The sequence below is a fragment of the Mustelus asterias genome, chromosome 17 (genome assembly GCF_964213995.1).
Source record: "Mustelus asterias chromosome 17, sMusAst1.hap1.1, whole genome shotgun sequence".
Classification (NCBI taxonomy): Eukaryota; Metazoa; Chordata; class Chondrichthyes; order Carcharhiniformes; family Triakidae; genus Mustelus; species Mustelus asterias.
In genome coordinates, this window is record NC_135817.1 from 67,541,674 (window position 1) to 67,560,629 (window position 18,956).

The 18,956-nt window shown below is 44.4% G+C and overlaps 1 protein-coding gene across 3 annotated transcripts in view; it reads right to left on the minus strand.

The window, feature by feature from the left end:
• Positions 1 to 18,956, minus strand: part of LOC144506187 (type 2 lactosamine alpha-2,3-sialyltransferase-like) — a 119,553-nt gene that overhangs the window by 78,505 nt on the left and 22,092 nt on the right. The window lies entirely within an intron of this gene.

The window sequence follows — 18,956 nt, forward strand, 5'->3', positions numbered from 1 at the left end:
GTGCGGGTTAGGTTGATTGGCCAGGTTAAAAAAATTGCTCCTTAGAGTCCTGGGATGCGTAGGTTAGAGGGATTAGCGGGTAAAATATGTGGGGGTAGGGCCTGGGTGGGATTGTGGTCGGTGCAGACTCGATGGGCCGAATGGCCTCCTTCTGCACTGTAGGGTTTCTATTCTATTCTAAGAAACTTAGCCATGACTCCTCAAAAGAGGAAAAACACAAGAGTCCTGGGAGAAGACAAATGTTTCTCCTGGGAACATTCTAGCTGCTGACCTCCATGAGTGGTCAGAAGGCCAAAATCTCAAGGTCCAATGATTGAGAGTTCTGTAGCTGTGCCCTGGCCATGGTATGTGAATGACCTTGGAGGTGGGGAGGAGGAAATCAGAAATATCAATCTAATATTTTCTTGCCTCTACTTGGTCCATATCCCTCTATTCCCTGCCTATTCATGTTTCTATCCAGATGCCTCTTGAACATTGTTATAGGATCTGCTTCCACCACCTCCTCTGCATTCCAGGCATTCACCACCCTCTGTGAAAAACCTGCCCCTTCGATCTCTTTAAAGCTTCCCCCCTTTCACTTTCAACCCATGCCCCGAGTAATTGATCCTTCAACCCTGGGAAAAAGACTCTGACTATCTATTTTATCCAAGCCTGGCATAATCTTGTAACTATGATGTGGAGATGTCAACATTGTCTATCTGATACGCTGCAGGAAAGGATGTCCCGAGGCATGGTGCATTGGGGAGACCATGCAGACGCTACAACAACGGATGAATGAGCACCGCTCGACAATCACCAGGCAAGAGTGTTCTCTTCCTGTTGGGGAACACTTCAGCACTCACGGGCATTCAGCCTCTGATCTTCGGGCAAGCGTTCTCCAAGGCGGCCTTCACGACACACGACAACGCAGAGTCGCTAAGCAGAAACTGATAGCCACGTTCCGCACACATGAGGGCGGCCTCAACCGGGATATTGGGTTCATGTCACACTATCTGTAATCCCCATGACTTGCCTGGGCTTGCAAAATCTCACTAACTGTCCTGGCTGGAGACAATACACACCTCTTTAACCTGTGCTTAACCCTCTCTCCACTCTCATTGTCTGTACCTTTAAGACTTGATTACCTGTAAAGACTCGCATTTCAACCATTATCTTGTAAATTGAGTTTGTGTCTTTATATGCCCTGTTTGTGAACACGACTCCTATTCACCTGATGAAGGAGCAGCGCTCTGAAAGCTTGTGGCTTGTGCTACCAAATAAACCTGTTGGACCTGGTGTTGAGAGACTTCTTACTATAATCTTGCAAACCTCTATCAAGTCCCCCCTCATCCTTCGACACTCCAATGGAAACAATCCAAGTTTGTTCAACCTTTCTTCATAGTCCATATCCTCCAAACCAGGCAACATCATGGCAAATCTCTTCTGCACCCTTTCCAATGCATCAACATCCTTCCAATAGTATGGCAACCCGAATCGTATACAATACTCCAAATGTGGCCTAACCAAAAGTGGCATCCAAAGATGTGGGGTCAGCCGACAAAGAGAAATTAGATAAGTTGCCCACAGGAACAACGAATGGGACACCTTACTAAGTGCAAATTTGTGTCTTTAAAGAGAGTGATAGGGTTCATCCAAGATTGGACAGACCAGACTAAGATAAATGTCTCCAAAACAAAACATATTTTGGTTTCAGGAGCATACTATTGTGTTTGAAGACTATGATGTCATCAGATGGAAGGTTCAGCAGATTGAGAATCTGAAAAGAGAGTTTGAACTGTTTAAAGCAAGAGGTGCAGGAGTTAGACCACTGTACATTGTTGTGAGGCAGCCAGCCACTAGAGGATAGAAAACCAGAATAAAGGGATAGCTGAATTTATCCAGGGTAGACTTAATAAGAAGCAAAGGGTAGAAAAGGCCAAGAGAAATAATGGAACTTTGAAAGCAGCAATCAACTGGTTAACAACATAACAGATGCTTGTTAGAAAGCGGAAAATTAAAGTGAACCGCAGCAAAGGTTAAAATGCTGTGCGAGAGAAAAAGTCAACCCAATCATCTACGGTTGGAAACTTCCTGACTTGTAAATGAATGACTTTTATCTTGCAGTTTATGTGAGGGTATGTTTTAGTTTCATTATTCTGTGCACAAAAGTGAAGGCTGTTTAGCTCTTTGTAGTCCTCTCTTAAATGTGCTGTTTTAAGTTTGTCATTTGTTCTGTGTATACATGATTAGAGAAATAGTCATACAGCAAGGGCATGAAGGAATCTGTGGGAAGAAATAGGGCCAGAATGAAAGATTATGAAGGCTAAAATATTTTTCCGTGAGTAAGAGTATTAGGAATTTTTAAACTGACACTGCCTAACCACACATCCCAGCATGTACAAATGGGTGTCTTTAAGAGAATCCTTGATCATTCGTCAAAGAAACCCTACAGTGCAGAAGGAGGCTATTCAGCCCATCGAGTCTGCGCCAACAACAATCCCACCCAGGCCCTACCCCAGTCACCCCACATATTTACCCTGCTAATCCCTTTAACATACGCATCCTAGGACACTAAAAGGGCAATTTAGCATGGCTAATGCACCTAACCCGCACATCTTTGGACTGTGGGAGGAAACCCACACAGACACGGGGAGAACGTGCAAACTCCACTTGGACAGTGACCCAAGCCGGGAATCGAACCCGGGTCCCTGGCGCTGTGAGGCAGCAGTGCTAACCACTGTGCCACCCGATTCACAGCAGCAACATTCATTTATGCTCATTGTCAAGAACAAGGACACATTGTCGGATTTGATACGATGAGTTTTTACCAACAACGCTAGAATACACTCAAATGGAATTTTTACAACAAAATTAACAGAAATTAACCCACGACAAAATTCACATGTTTGGACAGAACCATGGACAGTTGGGCGACCTGCACTACACTTACTCTGCGTTTTACACAGAACACTGTCAGTGGGGTGGGGCAGGCTATGGAGTGCCTGGAACTGTCAAGCTCTGAAAATCTTAAACCCAGTTCCCTCAGTTTCAGCTGTTCATTCAAAGAATCGCATGCAATTTGAATTAGAAATGCTGGTCACAGGATATTTACTAATTCTAGATACTGATATTTTCTACTATGAAATAAAGCTGGAAATAGGACAGTTAACACAAGCTTTGGAACATTTAAACTCTTACTCCCAGAATATGGCATCGAATGCTGTAAACAGCGGATAGGGGTGCTGATCCTTCATCAGGTGGAGTGGGAGATCTCAGGTCTCATTCCACCTGACGAAGGAGCAGTACGCTCCGAAAGCTAGTGGCTTTTGCTACCAAATAAACCTGTTGGACTTTAACCTGGTGTTGTTAGACTTCTTACTGAACAAACACTGGCAGGCAAGTGTGTATTTTCTTGCTGTGATTAGCATTGGAACAGTTCCAACCAACTCAAAAGATTTGGACCAATGAGGCCTGTGGCAGTTACAATAGGGTAGCACGGTGGCACAGTGGTTAGCATTGCTACCTCACAGCGCCAAGGATCCAGGTTTGATTCCCGGTTTTGATCACTGTTCGTGCAGAATCTGCCCATTCTCCCCATGTCTGCATGGGTTTCCTCCAGGTGCTCTGGTTTCCTCCCACAGTCCGAAATACATCTTGGTTAGGTGCGTTGGCCATGCAAAATTCTTCCTCGGTGTACCAACAGGAGAGGAGCCAGTAAGAGAGACCGGGGCGGAGTGATGGCAGATTTCTTTGCTTCCAAACAACAACAAAAAACTAAGAAAATACAAAATTGAGATGAGATGCGCACAACTAGAGAAGGAGGCCTTGAGCATCATTTTCAGTGCGAGTGAATCTTACCACGACTTGTATGGCCACCACTCTGGGCTGCTGACGGATCATCATTCACTCGCATCCATCTTTAGCCCATAGTCCAAGGTGTCCCTTAATGATGGCCTGTAGGCTTCAGAGGTGGCTCCTACTCCTTTCGGTGCACTCGTACGATATCAAATACAGGCAGTCGGAGCGACATGCGAATGCAGGTGCACTGTCTAGGCTGCCCCTTTCCTCAAGTGGAGGGCAATCCAGTAGTGAGTTGAAGATTCTCTGCTGCTGCCATTTGGAAAATGTGCCGGTGACAGTGGCACAGTGAAGAATGAGCCAGGTGATGGACCTGGTCCTGAGAGGGAGGGCCAGTAGGAATAATCCGGAATTAAAGCCATACATGTGTCCACGGTGGGAATGGTCAGTTCAAAATGTCTTCTTACTATGGGGGATGCGGGTGATCATTCCTCTGAACTTAAGATACAGGGCCCGATTTTGCCATCATGTTGTGCCCATTTTCAGGTGCGACAACTTGGTAAAGTCAGGCGTGAGGCGAATAGAGCGATCCACGCCCGCCTCTGCACATATTCTCCCTTTACCAAGGCCCGAAGATGGGCTCAATTAGTGAGGAGGTAAGTGCCAAGCGTCCAAGGGCTCTCTGCTTGAGATCGGTGGGGGGGGGGGGAATAAGGGGCTCAGTAATGTTGTGGGGGTGGGGCAATGTCTTTGGGGGCCAGGGGGAGGCATTATCCGGCCCGGGAGCGATGTGGCGGGGAGCGGCATGCTGTCATTTTTTTTCTGCGCATGTGCAGTTGGAGGCGCTGATCGCAGCTGCAGGATTTCAGGCATGTTAGGCCCCACCCACAGGCTTGTGCAGCGCGATTCGGACTCACTGATATTTTTTGAGGGCAGAGTGTATATGGGGGCGCCTGAGAACGGGTCTAAAAGTCAGATCTGAAACGCTCCCAGTTTCAAGTCCGCTCAGCACTTCGAATCAAAATGGTAAAATAGGGCCCACAAGGGTGCTGGAGAAATTGCACCAGGGCCATCCAGGGCTGGTGGATGTAGGAGCTCACCGGGAGCGATTATTGGTGGTCAGGTTTGGATGCTGAGATTGAGAAGAAAGTCTGTTTGTGCCAAGCTTGCGCCAAAAATCAGGAACGCACCGCCATTGTCGCTGTTACACCTCTGGGAATTGCCCAAGGTGCCGTGGTAACGTGTCCACATTGACTTTGTCAGCCCCTTTAAAGGGTCAAATGCAGCTGGTGGTGGGTGATACCCGTTCCAAGTGGTTGGACGTGGTGGGAATGAAATCCATTTCAGCTGACCTGACCAACGAAAAACCAGATGAAACATCTGCAAGGTTCGGTAACGCTGTGCAGATTCTCAGCGACAATGGTCCTCAATTCCTCACACAGGAATTTACAGACTAATGGAACGGAATGGCATTTGGCACATTAACTTGGCACCTTATCATCCCTCAACCATTGGGAGGAAATATAGGAGTATGGGAAATTCAGCCCCTCAAGCATGTTCAACTAGATCATGGTTGATCTTTTGCTTCAAATACCATTTTCCCGCACTATCCTCATATCCCTTGGCATCTTTTCTTTTGGCATCGGTCTTTTCTCCTTGGAGAGACGTAGGATGAGAGGAGACTTAATAGAGGTATATAAGATGTTGAGAGGCATAGATCGGGTGGACTCTCAGAGGCTTTTTCCCAGGGTGGAAATGGCTGCTACGAGAGGGCACAGGTTTAAGGTGCTGGGGGGTAGGTACAGGGGAGAGGGTGGTGGGCGAGTGGAATCGGCTGCCGTCAGTGGTGGTGGAGGCAAACTCAATAGGATCTTTTAAGAGACTCCTGGATGAGTACATGGGACTTAATAGGATGGAGGGTTATAGGTAGGCCTAAAAGGTAGGGATATGTTCGGCACAACTTGTGGGGCCGAAGGGCCTGTTTTGTGCTGTAGTTTTCTATGTTTCTATCTTTAATATCTAGAAATCTACTGATCTCTGTCTTGGGAATATTGTCAATGATACAGCCTGCACGACTCCAAAGATACACCACCCTCTGAGCAAAGAAATTTCTCCTCATTTCAATCCTAAATGGCCTCTCTTTCAGGCTGAGACTGTGTCCTCTGGTTCTAGGCTGCCTTTATCGCCCCCTCCACCCATCCCTTCCAGAGTCCTGTAAAAATGTTATATATTTCAATGAGATCACCTCATTCTATATTCTAGAGAATCTAGGCCCAGTCTCCTCAATCTCTCCTCATAAGACAATCCTGTCACCACAGGGATCAGCCTAGTGGTGCTGCATTGCTCGCCCTCTGTGGTAAGTGTATCCTTCTACCTTATGCAAGGAAACCAAAACTGTATACAATTCTCCAGTGTTGTCTCACCAAATCTCTATACATTTGTAGCAAGACATCTTCACTACTATGCTCAAATCCACTTGTAATAAAGGCCAACATACCATTTGCCTTCCTAATTGTTTGCTGCACTTACATGTTAGCTTTCAGTGGCTCATGAACAAGAACAGCCAGGTCCCTTTGGACATCAACACTTCTCAATCTCTCATCACTCAAGAAATACTCTATTTCTGTTTTTCATATCAAGGTGGATAACTTCACATTTTCCACATTATATTCTGTCCGCTACGTTCTTGCCCACTCACTTAGCCTGTCTAAATCCCTTTGAAGTGTGACGTTAGTGTACTTTTAAGAAAAGGTTTTTTTTTCCAAAACATGATTTTTGTAGCTCACAGCTTCAGTGATGTCACTTTTGTTGCCAGGCTGACTATGACGATTCATTTTATTACTGCTTCAATAGCTTACCACAGGAAGTAGTTGATGCCAAATGCTTGAATTTAAGTAAATGTAAGGAGGAGTTAGACAAATTTTTAATTGGTAATGGGTTGAAGGGTTATGGGAAGAAGGCAGGACTCGATGGGCCGAACGGCCTAATTCTGCTCCTATACCTCATGAACCGTTTGTTGGGGAACATGTGGTTTCTGAAAATCCAAATACACCACATCCATTGGTTCCCCATTATTGATTCTAAAAAATAACATCCTCAAAAGAAAACTCCCAATAGTTTTGTCTGACCCGATTTCCTTTTCATAGATCCATGTTGACTTTGTCCAATTCTATCATTATTTTCTAAGTGTCTCATTACCATATCCTTTATAATCAATTCCAGCATTTTATGTCCTACTGTTGTCAGGCTAACAGGCCAATAGTTCTCGATTTTCTCGCTCCCTCTCTTAAACAATGGGGATACATTTGCTACCTTCCAATCTATAGGAACTTTCCCAGAATCTATAGAACTTCCGAAGATGATGACCAATTCATCCATTATTTCTACAGCCACCTCTTTTGACACTCTGGGATCAAAATCTCTAGTGGCACAGTGGTTAGTACTGCTGTGTCACAGTGCCAGGTTCCCGGGTTTGATTCCAACCTTGGGTGACTGTGTGGAGTGTGCACATTTCCCCATGTCGTCAATACTGTTTTTCACCAAAATGAATTCCTTTCAGGTTCCTCATTCTTGCTAATCACTTGAATCTCTGGTATTTTTGAGAAAATATTTGCATTTTCCTCTGAAGACCAATACAAAATATCTGTTCAGTTTCTCTGTAATTTCCCTGAAGTGGGCCCACATTTGTCTTGCTAATCTTTTGCTTTCACACAGCTATATAAATTTTTGCAGTCCATTATGAAAGCTTTTATCTAAATTCCACACACAATGTATGCAGTGGGCATATAGAAACACAAATCAGGAAAAAAAAATAAACTGGATTCTAAAAAACCTTGACACATGAGAAACCTGCTCGCAGATTTCGTTTAGATTTAGTTCACCCATTAAATCAGTGTAACAACTGGATTCAAATATACACCATGTTCTCACAGCAACTCAGGGACGGCATCTAGAGAGTCCCAACAAAGAACTGCTTACTCATACTACCAAAATTCAAGAATTGGTAACTGCTTACAGATCAGGCAGAATTAACACAGAAAGCCTGTGATATTGTCCACGGTTGCAGAGACAATCAATGCTAGAATACTGCCCTTACATTTCCCTCAGAGGGTGTTATACAAGTGCTTATTCAGAAAACCAAAACCTCTCCACCACCTACAAGGCACAAGTCGGGAGTGTGGTGAAATATTCTCCACTTGTCTGGACGAGTGCAGCTCCAACAACACACTCAAGAAGCTCAACATAATCCAAGCCAAAGCAGCCTGCTTGATTGGCACCTCATCCACTATAATAAACATCCACTCCCTCGACCACCAGTGTACAGTGACAACAGTGTATACCCAAGATGCACTGCAGCAACTCACCTGCAACCTCTATCACAGAGAAGGACATGGGAGGAGATGCATGGGAACACCACCACTTGCAAGATCCCCTCCAAGATCACATTCCATCCTGACTTGCAGCTATATCACCATTACTTCACTGCAACTGGGTCAAAATCTATGGTAGTACAGTGGTTAGCACTGCTGCCTCATAACTCCAGGGACCCAGGTTCAATTCAGACCTTCGGTGACTGTGCGGAGTTTGCACATTCTCCCAGTATCTGCGTGGGCTTCCTCCCACAGTCTAAAAAATTGATTTATTATTGTCACATGTATTAGCATACAGTGAAAAGTATTGTTTCTTGCATGCTATACAGACAAAGCATACCGTTCATAGAGAAGGAAACGAGAGAGTGCAGAATGTACTGTTACAGTTATAGCTAGGGTGTAGAGAAAGATCAATTTAAGGTGGATTGGCCATGTTAAACCCTTAGTGCCCAAAGATGTATAGATTAGGTGGATTTGCCATGGTAAATGCATGGGGTTAGAGATATGGCAGAGCGAGGTTGGGTAAGATGCTCTTTCAGAGAGTCGATGCAGACTCAATAGGACGATGACCTCCTTCTTCACTGTAGGGATTCTACAGATTAAAAGCATTGTAGGTGTTCCGACACCACAGGACTGCAGTGGTTCAAGAAGTGGAGATGTTTTGTTTCTTAAAGACTTGATTAGTTGTAAGTATTCGCATTCCAACCATTATTCATGTAAATTGAGTCTGTGTCTTTATAAGCTCTGTTTGTGAACAGAATTCCCACTCACCTGAAGAAGGGGCTTGCAGCTCCGAAAGCTTGTGTGGCTTTTGCTACCAAATAAACCTGTTGGACTTTAACCTGGTGTTGTTAAACTTCTTACTGTGGTTCAAGAAAGCAGTTCACCAGTACCATCTCAAGGGCAATTAGGAATAGGAAATAATTGCTGACCTAACCAGCAATACCCACATCCCATGAACTAATATAAAAAAGGAAATAGGATAATGTTGATTGTAGGTAGAGAAAACCATAGACATGGAACAAAGGGAGTCACAAGTTCCCCTCACAATATTCACATCAGACATTACTTAAATGGGGAATACCTCTTGGAAGTTCCCAGTTAAGGGTTTATGCAGCAATTGTGCTATTCTGGGGACTATCCGACAAAGCAATTTAAATCATTAACTTCAGATATTTCTGCCATGGTTATGCTAATGGTTACTCGGAAAAAGTTGGGGCAGCATAGTGGCACAGTTCACAAGAAATATTACAGGAAATAGACTTTTTTATTTGTGGGACATGGTGTCTTTGGCTGGCCCGCATTTATTGCCCATCCCTAGTTGCCCGAGGGCAGTTGAGAGTCAAACACATTGTTGTGGCTCTGGGGTCACATGTAGGCCAGACCAGGTATGGACGGCAGATTTCCTTCCCTAAAGAACATTAGTGAACCAGATGGGTTTTTCCTGACAGTTGACAATGGTTTCATGGTCTTCAGTAGATTCTTAATTCCAGATTTTTTTTTATTGAATTCAAATTCCACATCTGCCGTGGTGGGATTCAAACCCGGGTCCCCAGAACATTAGCTGAGTTTCTGGATTAATAATCTGGCAATAATACCACTAGGCTATCGCCTCCCCCTATGGCAAGAGAGGCAAGTCTGCCCTCCCATCACCTAAAAGCGTCAGGGACCAGTGTTTGATTCCTGGCTTGGGTCACTGTCTGTGTGGATCATAGATAGATCATAGATACCCGACAGTGCAGAAAGAGGTCATTTGGCCCATCGAGTCTGCACCGACCACAATCCCACCCAGGCCCTACCCCCATATCCCTACATATTTATCCACTAATCCCTCTAATTTACATATCTCAGGACACTAAGGGGCAATTTTCAGCATGGCCAATCAACCTAACCCGCACATCTTTGGACTGTGGGAGGAAACCGGAGCACCCGGAGGAAACCCACGCAGACATGAGGAGAATGTGCAAACTCCACACAGACAGTGACCCAAGCTGGGAATCGAACCCAGGTCCCAGGAGCTGTGAAGCAGCAGTGCTAACCACTGTGCTATCGAGCCGCCCGCACGGAGTTTGCGCATTCTCCCCATGTTTGTGTGGGTTTCCTCCAGATGCTCCGGTTTCCTCCCACAGTCCAAATATGTGCGGGGGTTAGGTGTATCAGCCATACTAAATTGCCCCTCAGTGTCGGGGGACTAGCTAGGGTAAATGCATGGGACTATGGGGATGGGGCCTGGGTGGGATTGTGGTTGGTGCAGACCCGATGGGCCAAATGGCCTCTTTCTGCACCGTAGGATTCTATGGATTCATTCTATGAAATAAAACCATGTCTATCCTCAGTGTGACCATTTTAAATACCCAGACAACTTCCGCCAAGGTAGTCCCCACTTTATACAATTAGTCATTCATTTTCTATAATTAAAGAAAAAGTATTGCGTCTATTCAATTTCATATGTACAAAAAAAGGGTCATGACTGTGGTAATCCAACACCTCAGTAAAGGCAAGAATTCTTCAAGGGGAACACCCTATTATCATCTATACTGAGATGACTGACTTTATACTCAATTTGGCCTCTGGTGCTGAGAGACACCTGGATCTGACACAATAACCTGGCATCAATCTTGAACCATCCTGCACTCATTTTAAAATTCCTAGCCCCAGACATGGATTTCCCTTATACCCTATCATGGAGAATGATAGTACGGAGGGGAGAATTAAACAAATACCTATCAGTAAAGTTTATTTATTAGTCACAGGTAAGGCTTACATTAACACTGCAATGAAGTTACTGTGAAATTCCCCTAGTTGCCACAGTCCAGCACCTGTTTGGGTCAATGCACCTAACCAGCATGTCTTTTAGAATAGAAACATAGAAACATAGAAAACTCCAGCACAAAACAGGCCCTTCGGCCCCACAAGTTGTGTCGAACATATCCCAACCTTTTAGACCTACCTATAAACCTCCATCCTATTAAGTCCCATGTACTCACCCAGGAGTCTCTTAAAAGACCCTATTGAGTTTGCCTCCACCACCACTGACGGCAGCCGATTCCACTCGCCCACCACCCTCTCCCCTGTACCTACCCCCCAGCACCTTAAACCTGTGTCCTCTCGTAGCAGCCAATTCCACCCTGGGAAAAAGCCTCTGAGAGTTCACCCAATCTATGCCTCTCAACATCTTATACACCTCTATTAGGTCTCCTCTCATCCTACGTCTCTCCAAGGAGAAAAGACCGAGCTCCCTCAACCTATCCTCATAAGGCATGCCACTCAATCCAGGCAACATCCTTGTAAATCTCCTCTGCACCCTTTCAATCTTTTCCACATCCTTCCTGTAATGAGGCGACCAGAACTGAGCACAGTACTCCAAGTGGGATCTGACGAGGGTCTTATATAGCTGCATCATTATCCCCGGACTCCTAAACTCAATCCCTCGATTGATAAAGGCCAGCACACCATACGCCTTCTTAACCACCTCCTCCACCTGTGGGGCCGATTTTAGAGTCCCATGGACCCGGACCCCAAGGTCCTTCTGATCCTCTACCTTACTAAGAGTCTTTCCCTTTATATTGTACTCCTTCATCCCATTCGACCTGCCAAAATGGACCACTACGCATTTATCTGGGTTGAAGTCCATCTGCCACTTCTCTGCCCAGTCTTGCATCCTATCTATGTCCCTCTGTAACTTCTGACATCCCTCCAGACTATCCGCAACCCCACCAACCTTCGTGTCGTCGGCAAACTTACCAACCCATCCCTCCACTTCCTCATCCAGGTCATTTATGAAAATGACAAACAGCAAGGGTCCCAGAACAGATCCCTGGGGCACACCACTGGTGACCGACCTCCAATTAGAAAAAGACCCATCTATACACACTCTCTGCCTCCTTTGGACAAGCCAGTTCTGGATCCACAGGGCAGCAGCCCCTTGGATCCCATGCCCTCTCACTTTTTCTAGAAGCCTTGCATGGGGGACCTTATTGAACACCTTGCTAAAATCCATATAAACCACATCTACCGCTTTCCCTTCGTCAATGTGTTTAGTCACATTTTCGAAGAACTCCACCAGGCTCGTAAGGCACGATCTGCCTTTGACAAAGCCATGCTGGGTATTCTTGAGCATACTAAACCTCTCTAAATGCTCATAAATCTTGTCCCTCAGGATCTTCTCCATCAGCTTACCAACCACTGAGGTTAGACTCACCGGTCGGTAATTTCCTGGGCTATCCCTATTTCCTTTCTTGAAAATAGGAACCACATCCACAATCCTCCAATCCTCCGGCACCTCTCCCGTCTCCATCAACGACGCAAAGATCATTGCCAGAGGCTCTGCAATCTCTTCCCTCGCCTCCCACAGTAACCTGGGGTACATCCCATCCGGACCCGGCAACTTATCTATCTTGATGGCATTCAAAGATTCCAGCACAACCTCTTTGTTAAAGTCCACATACTCAATCTGTGGAAGGAAACCGGAGCACCCGGGAGGAAACCCATGCAGACATGGGGAGAACGTGCAAACGCCACACAGACAGTGACCCAAGCTGGGAATCGAACCCAGGTCCATGGTGCTGTGAGGCAGCAGTGCTAACTACTGTGCCACCGTGCCGCCCCATCAGGCCACCTACAGCATACATTCAGGTCATTTACTATGATCGGTGATCAAGGTCAACTAAAAAAGTGACATCCCAACAACCTTCAGTCGGAATGGGCTTAGTGGTAGGGACTTTGAGATTCCTACTTCTTTATCCGGAGGAATAACTATCCATTCCCCTTGGCATAAGACAGCATGGTATGCTGAAGCAGCAGCAGTGTGGTATGCTTTAGAAAAGGCAAACCCTATTAAACCCACGTTAATCTGTAACAGATAGCAACTATTGTATAAGACAATTCAACCAGGACCCAGTGTTCTGGAACAAACAGGATTTACAAATCACAGGGTAAACCCATAAAACATAAAGTCATTGTAGGAGGACATTCTTCATTCAGGCTATTCAAATGAGCAGAACATTGGGATAGCACACTCGAAGGTTAACAGTCTTGCAGATGATCAAGCAAAAATGTTCAGCCTACATGAACCTCCCCTCAAGAAAGGTCTGTAAAAATGAGTTATCACCGGAGGAGAAAGGATGACTAATCGTGATGAGGAAGTGATTCAGTGATTAGGCTCAACAAAAGAGAATCCAAAATGACATTGAAACAACTTTTACTCAGAGAACACTAATGGTTTGTGCTGGTTAAGCTGCCCAAGGGAAACCAAAAAGTACCTCAGTCAAAAATGACAGGGAGAGCATAGGAGTACGCCATTGAGATAAAGGATCAACCATGACCATATTGAATGGCAGAGCAAGCTCAAAGCACAGGAATTATTTATTCCTACTTGTATTTTTCATGTTTCTATGTTTGTCTGTGAACACTAAGCATGGCACCTGGTTACTGGACAAACTGTAGTCATTCACTATTACTTGCTTGATACTTGTTTATTAGTACCATACCTAAACAAGTTACAGTGTGGGCGTGTTGCGCCTGATCATGGTGTTCCAACCTCTCTCTGAAGTGAAGGAGTTCTGAAAACATATTAAAAGAGGGATTCTGATGAGGAAGTAGGGACTTCCTTACAACCCTGCAGATGAAGAGTGGACGGTGGTTCATCAGGTAGTAGTACCATCCAAATATCATCAGCAAATATTAGAGATTGTTCATGAAATTCCCATGGCAGGACATGAAGTGAGCCAAAAGACCCAAGCATGTACAAGTCGATATTCTTACTGGCCTGGTATTCACAAGAATGTGGTACAGCTTTGTCCATGTCAGATTGTGTGACACACGCAACCTGCAATCAAATCAGCACCACCAATTCCCATGTCAGCCAGTTTTTGGAGGATCATTCAGTCAGGTGTTCATAGACTGTATGAGACCTTTACCAAAAACAAAAGCGTGACGCCTTTAGTCTGTGTCCTCTTATTTTTGATCCTTTTACAAACAGGAACAGTTTCTCACCGTCCATACTGTGCAGCCCGCTCATGATTTTGAACATCTCTATCAAATCCATTCTTAACCTTCTCCTTTCCGTGGAGGACAGTCCTAACCTCCCCAATCTATTCTCATAATTGAAGTTTCTCATCCTTGGAACCATTCTTGTAAACCTCTTCTGCACACTCTGCAATGCATTCATATCCCTCCTATAGTGTGGCGCCCAGAACTGTACACAATACTTCAGCTGAGTGTCTCGTATATGTTCATAACTTCCTTGCACTTGTACTCTATGCCCCTATTAATAAAGCCCAGAATACCGCATGCTTTATTAACAGCTCTCTCCACGTCATCCTCACTGTTTGATGTATATATACATCCAGGTCCCTCTGCTCCTGTACCGCTTTTAAGCATTTTACTCCTTATTTTTAAGGTCTCTCCATGTTCCTCCTACCAAAATGCATCACTTCACACTCCCTTGGTTCCTGGGAGCCATTTCCTTGAGAACAATTTCTGCCAAGTAACGATATAGGGATTAACCCAATTCTTCACTTGATATGAATTACTGATCGAGATCCTATTGGATCAAGGTTCCAATCTTACGTCAAACCTTTTTAGGAAGTTATGAGTAGGCTGGGATGAAACAGTTAAAGTGCTCAGCATACCACCCATTAACTCAAGGAGCTTTAGAACGATACAATCGGACTCACAAAACAATGATTAGGACATAGTGCCAAGACCATCTCCACAATAGGGACAAGTTTGCAACTCGGGAGCACCTAATAAGTCTACCCATTTTAATCCTTTTGAATTCATTTATGAACAGGAGGGTGCCCCTACACAGAGCTAGCACTCTTCAAGCAATAGGAAGCTCCCAGAGAGTTTTGGCCACCAATAGATGCCTAAGTCTTCAGTTTGTTTGATGCCCACATCCACTTCACACTACATGACAGAATCAGCTTCAGCCATCAAATGCATCCTGCGCTTCAATACAAGTGCTGACATTAGCCTAATCTGCACTCCCAGGCTGAGCAGTTTGCTTGGGCCATGAGGATTAATGTTCCATGCCTATACCACTATAATGCTGGATGTTCTGACTGCCACTTTTAGTGAGCGATCCATGCCCACCTGTTGCCAGAGGATCCTCAAACTTATCCAGTTGCCCCCATAACACTCGGTTGATTTTGAAGTCTGTGGTTTTTTAAATTTAATTTTACGGGACATCAGCCTCACTGGCTGGGCCAAAATTTATTGCTCGTCCCTAACTGCCCTCCATTTCAGAAGACGTTTGAAAGTCAACCCCATTGCTATGGGCCTGGAGTCACATGTAGGTCAGACAACGCAAGGATGGCAGATTTCCTTCCCTAAAAAAGGTAATTAGTGAACCAGATGGGTTTTTATGACAATCGACAACTGTTTCATGGTCAAATCAGTAGACTTTTTTTCAATTCCACGTTTTTATTGAATTTAAATGTTACCATATGCCTTGGTGGGATTTAAATCCGGGTCCCCAGATTACTAGGGGTTAACATAGCAGGGGCAAGTATTGGCACACTCTGCAATTAGTGCTGCCCGAGTGGGCGCAATTACTTCAGAAGTCAGACTCCAAGCGTGGCAATGCAGCTGAAATTGAACTGTGTCAGCTGTGGAAGAATGCTTACTTTAATCTTGAAATGCTTTGCTAATTGCATGGCACAATGAATGCCCTCACAAACCATCCCCCACACTCAAAAACACACTTCTGCCCTTGCCCTAACACCACGAGCCAGCCACAAAGCCGCTGTGGAGACTTGCTTCTGAAGCCTCACCATCTTGAATTCATGGAGTCTTTTCCTTGCATTGGGATCCTCGCAAGCACTGTACTAAGTTCCGTGCACTCACCTCAAGAGTTCCCCTTGAAGTTCAAGACCAACAGGTACATGGTTTCAATGACTTTGCCTTTCTCGTTGGCAAGGCTGGTTTGGTAATAAACTAATAATGTTGTTGTTTATTGAAGAAACCTGGTTAATGAATGGCCACTCAGATTCATAGGTAAAGCACAAATCTGGCCCTATAGCTGGCAGGCAGTATATGTGCTGTCCTGTGGAGCCGAGGAAAAAGTGACAGAAGATGTACTCCTCCCATCATGATCATAACAAAGTCTACTTCCCCTGTTCAACAATATGTCTCTTTTAATTCAGCTTCATCATTGCTTCTCTGGCATTGCCACAGCCCTATTCCTAATCGATGGAGGCTTTCACCACAATTCAACAATACTTTACAAAACTCAAAATTTCACTCTGATGCCTTGAATAACACTGGAGGTCATGACAGGATGGGTGGATGCTCATTAACAACTGCAAGGCAAACATTTATAATTCATTAGTTGATAAGCACCATCTTGATGCATCTTGTCTGCCCCAAGATTGGCATATTTCAATGGTACTGGATCATCCCTTGTTAAAAATCTTCCAGATGCAGCAAGATGCATGCAAAGTGCTAGAAATGTCTTACTGCTGAAGTACCTCACCCCAAGTGCTTTCCTGCAGAAGTGCAGGTTTAATTAAACTGACACACTTCTGGATGGGTGGTAATGATTGTGAGCTATAATTTAGGTCAAGTACATTGGAAAATATAAAGGAAAGCAGGAAGGAAGGTATTACCTGATGGGACATACACCTATTATAAAAATCAGCAAATTGCAAATGACACACCTATCCAGGATACTTCAGAATTCTCTGGCATCTGAGTTTATTTGCTTTACTCAAGACATAGGGACATCAGCTGGAATACTGTCAAGAGTAAACTACAAAAAATATTACTTGATACCAACAGAACCTTATTGATTCAGTTTCAAGCTCAAATCTTACTTCTCTAATGACACATCATCTCCTAATTAACGAAAAGCAAAAAATCCCACAATTTGCAGAATTCAAACAATCAGAAGACTATTTTTTTTAAAAGATGATTGTATATATGCTACCCAATTCAAATTAACACTGAGGTATAAATAGGATGCATGAAGAAGGGAAATTATTAAAATTTATGTTCCATTCATGTTCTTGGTCATAACTCATGAATCGGTCATCCCACTTTTGGGTGCAAATTAAGTTAACGGCTGTGCACATATCCCCTATATTAGGGTGGAAAGTGATACATAACCGAACAAGGTGGCCATTAAATCCAGACCAAAGGCCTTCCATTTCCCTTCCCCCCTCAATTTGCTATTCTTCCCAAATAAATACAGATTAGAATTGGACTGTGCAGCATCAGCAACAGCATATAAAGGAATTATTAATGTTGCAGTTTCACATGAGAAAGCCATCACAGAAACTAGAAGCAGGAGTAGGCCATTTGGCCCTTCAAGCCTGCTCCGCCATTCATCATGATCATGGCTGATCATCACATTCAATACCCTGATCCCCCCCTTCCTCCCATTTCCCTTGATCCCTTTAGCCCCAAGAGCTATATCTGATTTCTTCTTGAAGTCAGATAACGTGTTGGCCACAACTACATTCTGTGGTAGTGAATTCCATACATTCACCGCCTTCTGGGTGAAGAAATTTCTCCTCACCTCATTTCTGAAAGGTTTACCCCTTACCCTCAAACTATGATCCCTAATTCTGGACTTTCCACCATTGGGAACATTCTTTCTGAATCTACCCTGTCTATCCCTGTTAGAATTTTATACGTTTCTATGAGATCCCCTCTCACTCTTCTAAACTCCAGTGAATATAATCCTAACAGACCTTAGTCTCTTCTCATATGACACACCTGCCATTCCAGGGATCAGCCTGGTAAACCTTCACTGTACTCCCTCAAAAGCAAGGACATCTTTCCTCAGATAAGGACACCAAAACTGCACACAATGCTCCAGGTGTGGCCTCACCAATGCCCTGTACAATTGCAGCAAACCATCCCTATATGCAAATCCACTTGTTATGAAGACCAATGTACCATTTGCCTTCTTTACTGCCTGCTGCGCGCTTACTTTCAGCGACTGATATACAAGGACTCCAAGGTCACATTGAGTATCCACCTCTCTCAATTTACACACATTCAAGTAATAATCTGTCTTCCTATTATTGCTACCAAAGTGGATAACCTCACATTTATCCACATTATACTGCATCTGTCATGCAGATGCCCAAACACTCAGCCTGTGCCGATCATGCTGAAGCATCTCTGCATCCTCCTCACAGCTCACCCTCCCACCCAACTTTGTATCATCTTTCAATTTGAAGATAATACATTCAGTTCCCTCTTCCAAATCAATATATAATGTGAACAGTTGGGGTCCCAGCACAGATCCCTGTGGAACCCCACTAGTCATTGACTGCCAATTAGAAAAAGACCCATTTATACCAACTCTTTGCTTCCTATCTGCTAACCAGCTTTCTATCCATCTCAAATCAACAACTCAAATTTTCCAAGCATCAGAAAATTGAAAGAAAGAAGTTTTGGTGATAATCGTTAAAAATTATGTGCTCTTTGCAAATGAAAGAACATTCTTTCCTGCCCATTCATAGAATCCTTACAGTGCAGAAGAGGCCATTCAGCCCAAAGAGTCTGCACCAGCTGCATCTTACCCAGGCCTTCTCTCCTGCCCTATCCCTCTAACCCCACATATTTAACAATGACAAATCCCCCTAACAATTTTCTTCCCTTCATGGTACCCTCCTGGTTCCCTCACTGTTCTACACCCTCCCCCACCAACCAATTGATAGAAAATGACCCCTAAATTTAAGGTAAGGAAGGCTAAAAACAAAGTGCCTCCACGAACCAGGGAAGGTCATTAATGAAGCAGCTGAAGATGGATGGACCTATACATTGCCCCAAGGAACTCCTGCAGTGATGTCCCGG